The sequence below is a fragment of the Nymphaea colorata genome, chromosome 14, assembly GCF_008831285.2.
Source record: "Nymphaea colorata isolate Beijing-Zhang1983 chromosome 14, ASM883128v2, whole genome shotgun sequence".
Taxonomy (NCBI): domain Eukaryota; kingdom Viridiplantae; phylum Streptophyta; class Magnoliopsida; order Nymphaeales; family Nymphaeaceae; genus Nymphaea; species Nymphaea colorata.
This window is the reverse complement of record NC_045151.1, coordinates 7,388,910-7,395,096: the sequence shown is the minus strand read 5'-3', so window position 1 is coordinate 7,395,096 and position 6,187 is coordinate 7,388,910. Positions and strand designations below refer to the sequence as shown.

Here is a 6,187-nt window from a genome sequence, read left to right as displayed (position 1 = left end):
GTGTGTGTATATATATATGTAGACACCCACACTCACATATATTGCACATCACATATGTTATATTTATAACATATACTATATATGTGTTGTAAAATGTTTCACATACTGCATATTGCACAATGTAGACATATGTATTATAATATGTACATATTATCATGTACAATGTAATATATAATGTACTACATTATATATGCATAACATATGTAATGCAATATAGAGTGTTATTATGTAGCTATAGTTATGTACCCATATATATATATATAGTGTGTGTGTGTGTTTGTGTGTGTGTATGTGTATGTGTGTATATATATATATATGTTGAATATGCATATCATATATATGTATATATACATACGTCTTATATATACATATGTATAGTGTATATGTACAATATGTTATACATGTGTTGTTTATGTACATACATGTATATGTACATATGTACAATATATACATTATGCAATACATATAATATATACTTACATTTCATACACATATACATATTGTTTACAATATGTAACTGAACACATACGTATATATATATACATGTTATGTATGTATGTACGCATATACATGTGCGCATATATGTATTTATTATTTGTATATATATATTACATACATATATTTTTGTTAACATCTCATGACATATAATATATATGTATTGTATATAAGGATGTAAAATAGACATCCCGAAATCTGATAGGTTGTCTCTCTCTCCAAGTACTTCATGTGCATGTAATGACATTGCGAGATCTCGGACTGCAAGAAGAAGTTTGAACATGTCAGGGCCTGTACAAAAATATCATCCAAGATTAAAGAACTTCTGGTATCTTGTGGCTTTCTCAGATGACGTTAAAGATGACAATATGGTAAACAATGCTACTTGATGAACAAGCTAATAAGTTCAGATTGATTTTCCTTCTGCAGGTGAACTCCTTCCTCATATCAGACTAGTTTAATTATTTAAAATACTTCAAGAACTGCAAGAACATTAGACTTCGTAGATCAGTTGACAATCAAAGGACCACAATTATTGTGTTACTTTTTTGTCGTTGTGGTTTTCTGCTGTCTGCAAATATGAGCTATCAAAGGACGACAATTGTTGTGTTACTTTTCTGTCGTTGTGGTTTTCTGTTGTCTGCAAATATGAGCCGCAGTGCAGCAATGGACAAATGTTTCCTCTCATATGTTTCTTTAACAATATCAAGACAGTCATAGTAGTAGATCTATGCAAATGCACCTGGAAAGCCTTGTGCATTCCAACATGGCTTGGTATAGATCTTTTAGTGCTGGATTGATTCGCAGAAGATTGATTCCATTGTTCTTGATTAACATCTTCTGTAACATTAGTTGCATCTGTCATTGGTTTCATTTTTTTGTCTCTCCTTCAGTTGATTTTTTTTTTTGTTCCTATTTTTTGATTGCTTTAGAACTTGTAAGACAAACTTTCTTCTCCTTAGAACATGGTTGTAACAATCTTTCAGATCATCTACTGCCTGGTTTTTCAGGATATCATCTGAAGGATCTAGCAACCAAGCCATGAACATGTGTCGTTTAAAACTCTTGCCATGGATGTGATTATTCCTTTAGGTGGTAGCTCTTTAATTTGGTTTGCTGTGACATTTCAGATAGTCATGTTGCTTAAAAATTGTGTTCATTAATTAAGATCCTCTTTAACCGATTATAATCTTTGCTGGCAATGCTTAGGGCTTGAAAGTTTTGTTCTTTATAGTTAAGGATGCTGTTGTTTACTAAACTCACTGCGTTTCTTGGATTCCAAAGTTGGGATTGTGCAGATCCACCAATTTATGCCAAGAGAAACTAGCACATGTGCAATTATTGCACAAAGAATGTGGGAATACGCTTAATACAACATTGTTTTGAGTGCTCTTCTGGATTTCTATTGTGCTTATGTGATCACCACTCGAAACTTAGGGACCACCTCTTGGATTAGATCATTTCAATGTGTTAATTATGGGCATTTTTGAGGATGAGAAGCAAATCTTTCCAATTCTGTGAACTATAAAATCTCTTTTAAGCATATGAAAGAACTGATCTTCAATTGTGGTAGAAGGGCTGCTCAAGCACTTTGGAAGGACTGATTCATGCTATTACTTGTTGCAGAACAAAGGTACGATACATTGAGACTCGAAAGCAAGAACCAGGTAGTAGAACCACCAAAACATGTTCAATTAATTAATTACACACAACACCAAAGAAGTATTTCAAACAAAAAACAGACATCTCACAATTTTCCCCATCAATGTTAACAAGTATTAACAAGTATCGAATAATTACAAAAGTATCTGATAGATGAAGCAAGGATTATTACATCGACTGTAAAAGCAAAGTACAACATTGACATATTCGCCTATATCACCACCACTAATGAACTAAAACACCATGGTCCCGTACAAATTGTTTAAAACATTCAATTGTTGTAAGCCATAAAACAAAAACAACTATAACAACTTGCTAGATAACTAGTCTTTTGTCCTGCACACTATTCTTCCCATCGAAGTCATGCAATACTTGAGAAGATGCATCACCGCCTAGTTCCTGCATTTCAAAAATTAAAAAGACAAACAAGTAATTAGGTTATCACCATAAAGTATTAAAATAATCAAGCATTTAACCATCGCTAGAGAAGAAAACCTTTCGTTTATTAATTTTTGTCATGGTCCGGCCAAGTATAATTCAGAAAAATTTCGCTGAAGTGCATATAACTGTTTCTTGATTTTTGTTGAGGGAAAATTAAATCCTAAAACAAAGTCATAAGCAGTAGATTGTTTACTTTTCCACCTCAGGTAAGTAAATAGCAGCAGTAAAGCAAGAAAGCAGAAAGCCCAAAAATTTTCAGGGTGTCGTCATAAATTACCAACAAAAATAAACCAAGTTCATCTTCTCTAGTTGCATCTAATCCTAGGGACGTGCAGAAACGAAAAACTCTAATTGGGGCCAGAGAGATAAGTTAACATATATTACTAAAATCTGATCAGTCAGAGCCACACAAGATTCACATGGAACCTCACACAACACCTACTCATCTAAGCAGCAAGATAATTTTTCCCTGCATCTTGACAACTGCCGCATGCTAAACAAACAGATACAGGATGTGCTTTGAGATCTTGCAATATTTCTTCAAGTGATTGAAGTTGAATATCAGGTGCAAAGCTATGGCTGAGGTGAATGATAAGAGTGACAATAGAGATGTCCTTTGATTCACCTCTTCACAAAGCCATTGCAACTATGACAGTGTATGGTACTTTGTTGTAATCACATTATTCAAAATTCACTTTCTATTAAACAAATCATGTAGATTATGCCAGTAAGGTTTATTAAAAAGTGAAAATATGAAAGGAATGGTGATTTTTAATTTTCTGCTAAACTGTTTCACACTATCATGCATGCACATGTACACATACACACCATCCAATGGTATGCAAATTTACAGACAAAAAGAATAAAATAAAAAAATATGTGTATCATCTTAAATGACAAAAAGTTTATTAAGGTTTCTGAAGCTTATCATTACAGGAGAATTTTGACATTGCACGCTGGTTATCTTATGTTTATTCACTTCTTATTTCTGCAAATAAATTCCTGGCACCCTCTCTGCACCAATCATGTGACTATGCAGTTGCAGATTTTTCAAAAGGCCTCTCGGAGCTGTGATCACACATTTGTGGCTTCTGGATATTGGAAGGTCAGGACCCAGGAACTGACCTATGAATGATGAACTGAGTTTTCAGATCTACATTCCAAATCCCAGAAACCCCATCAAAAGAGTGGAAAAAAGCCATAGTCATTGAAACTGTGACATCAGGTTCTAGCCATATCTCTAAATATTGGTATGTAGCTTCCAATTATTCCTAGATTTTCTAGTGAAACATTTAGTGCTGAGCTGAACTAATGGCTGAAATAAAAAATGCCATATGTTTCTTTGATTGGCGAAGCTGAAGGCATCAAGCCTCAATGACCTTTAAGAAGCATTAATTTGTCAGAGTTTTTGTCCTTTTTGGTGTAATAGTCATATAGATCCATCATTATTATAAGATTTACGGATGTGGGAGCAACTGGCCTCAGCTCTTACAAATCCAATTGGACAGAAAAGATGAGTCACACATATCCCTCCCCATGTGTAACCTACATCTTGCTATAGGCGGATAGGTGTTGTGTGGCATGCAAGGAGAAATAACCAAAATATTATTGTTGATGAAATTTGTAAACACAGAGCTGAATGTCCAGCACAAATCATGGAAAACGATGTGTGATAAACACTATTCATAGGACCTTACCTTTTATTAATATAAACAAAATATTGGCAAAGATTAATGGACCTTATTAAAAAATGGTGGCGTAGTCAAGAAAAAAAAGTTTAGAAAATTCACTTAACATTTTTTACAAGGAGAGGACCTAATTATATGCACAACAGAACTTGAGAGGAGCATCATATCTCAGAACCAAGCTGGTGATCTGATTTCCGAAATCTTGTGGAATCCATTGTATATAACTTCCAACCAGTAGTAGATTTTACTGTATAATGAACTTCATGAGGCTTACAGTTGAACACAAAAAACGGACCATTTGTGTGAAAAAACAGTCTGAATCAAAATCTAATTAAATAAGGTCTGATCAAATCCAATTCAGTAAAGAGTGTATCCAAGCCGTTGACATCCCTATTTAAAGGCACAGATTTGCCATTCCCTGTTTCAATTCTTTCTTGATAGTTAATATGAAGAAAATCCCCTCAGTGCTTTAAACCATAAACTTAATTAAGAACTGTTTAGATTGGTTTATTTTTTTACTTAAAGTGATCTTCTTAAGCAGTTCTTACTATGCCTAGAAAGGACCATATAAATATTTTAGTTTTGTCGTAAATAACAATAATGATTTGTTCACTGCCAAGGGCAGTCTAGAAAATTCATATAGAAGCTGTTATGGTTTTTTTTTTTGCTCGTTGTTCTGCCCTCTTCACTTCAATGAGAGTTTTCTTTGGCCTTACTCATGTAGATTAGCCACATCCAAAGGAACTGCTTGTTACATGTCTCCTTTACCAGGCTTTGTGAAAGGATTAGGAGAATGAAATATCATCCTTCGCCAGGCTCAAACAGTTATTAGCCCCTAACCTGTTCAAGCAGATAATTGCTATGTACAAGAACCAATTCAAACAAGACAGACAAAGAATGAAATATATTTATCAGAAGAACAACACAACACCATATCAATTCATATCAGTAGGTCAATTTATATCATTTCATTGAAGGCAAACAAGTTCCAACTAACAAATTTAACAATAGATGTATATCAATGTGAACCAACCGAACAAAAAAAATTTCAATAGTCAAGAAACCCTGTCTGTTATAGATTTATTTTTGTTGTAAAAAAGAGGACGCCCTTACCTCGACGAGAAGCTACTGCTGGGCTGCAACAGAAGCTACGGCTGGTCTGCTGATGGCCTGCAAATGATAACCGGCAATGGAAAAAGGGCAAGAAATAAGCCTGCAGTCAGGAAAAAGGAAAACAACAGAGAGAAAGAAAGAGAGAAGCAGCCTGCGCCTAACCTCGACAGAGGTGGGGAAGAGTCGCTGCTACGGAGAGCTGTCGTTCCTGCTAAGGAGAGGAGAAGAGGAAGCTGAGGAGCTGCTGGGCTGAGAGGTTGCAGATTGCTTGATTGGCAGGGCGAGGGGAAGCTTCAATCCACTGCACGTTTGAAGGAGGCGAGAGGTTGAAGGAGGGTGAAGAAGCGTGAAGGGCAGACAAGAAGGGGCTACAGGGTGAGGGCAAGGGCAGCTCGGGCGGTAGACGAGAATGAGAGAAACAGAATGAGAGAAACAGGAATAGGGCAGCTCGGGGGCTTAGACGAGGGCGGAGATGGAGGAGAAAGTAAGGTCGGGGGCGGAGAAGAGGAGAAAGGCAGGGAAGATGGGGGCGGAGGTGGAGGAGAAGGAGATGGGGGCAGAGGTCGAGGGCTCGGGGTTGGGGTCGAGGTCGTCGGGGGCGGGAGACGAAATTGTGTCCTGTCTGTTCCGAGGGTTAGCTCGGAACAGAACGGGACGAAAAAGTTATTTATACCTTCGCTCAGCCATCTGTCCTGTCCACCCTGTCCTCTGTCCAATGTTTGATGAAGAAATTCATCAAACGACCTCTAAGGGAACATCAGCCCCCTCTCTAACTTGCAAGATGCCCA

At 36.4% G+C, this 6,187-nt stretch overlaps 1 long non-coding RNA gene across 2 annotated transcripts; it reads right to left on the bottom strand.

Moving 5' to 3' along the window:
* Positions 1-2,241: 2,241 nt before the first annotated feature.
* LOC116267729 (uncharacterized) lies at positions 2,242-5,945 on the bottom strand. 2 transcript variants are annotated; one of them, XR_004175661.2, is made up of 4 exons: positions 5,562-5,945; positions 5,400-5,456; positions 2,653-2,758; positions 2,242-2,556 (listed from the first exon to the last, which is right to left on the bottom strand). It is a non-coding gene; the product is annotated as an uncharacterized LOC116267729 (long non-coding RNA). The 2 variants fall into 2 exon arrangements; XR_004175660.2 differs by lacking the exon at positions 2,653-2,758.
* Positions 5,946-6,187: the final 242 nt, after the last annotated feature.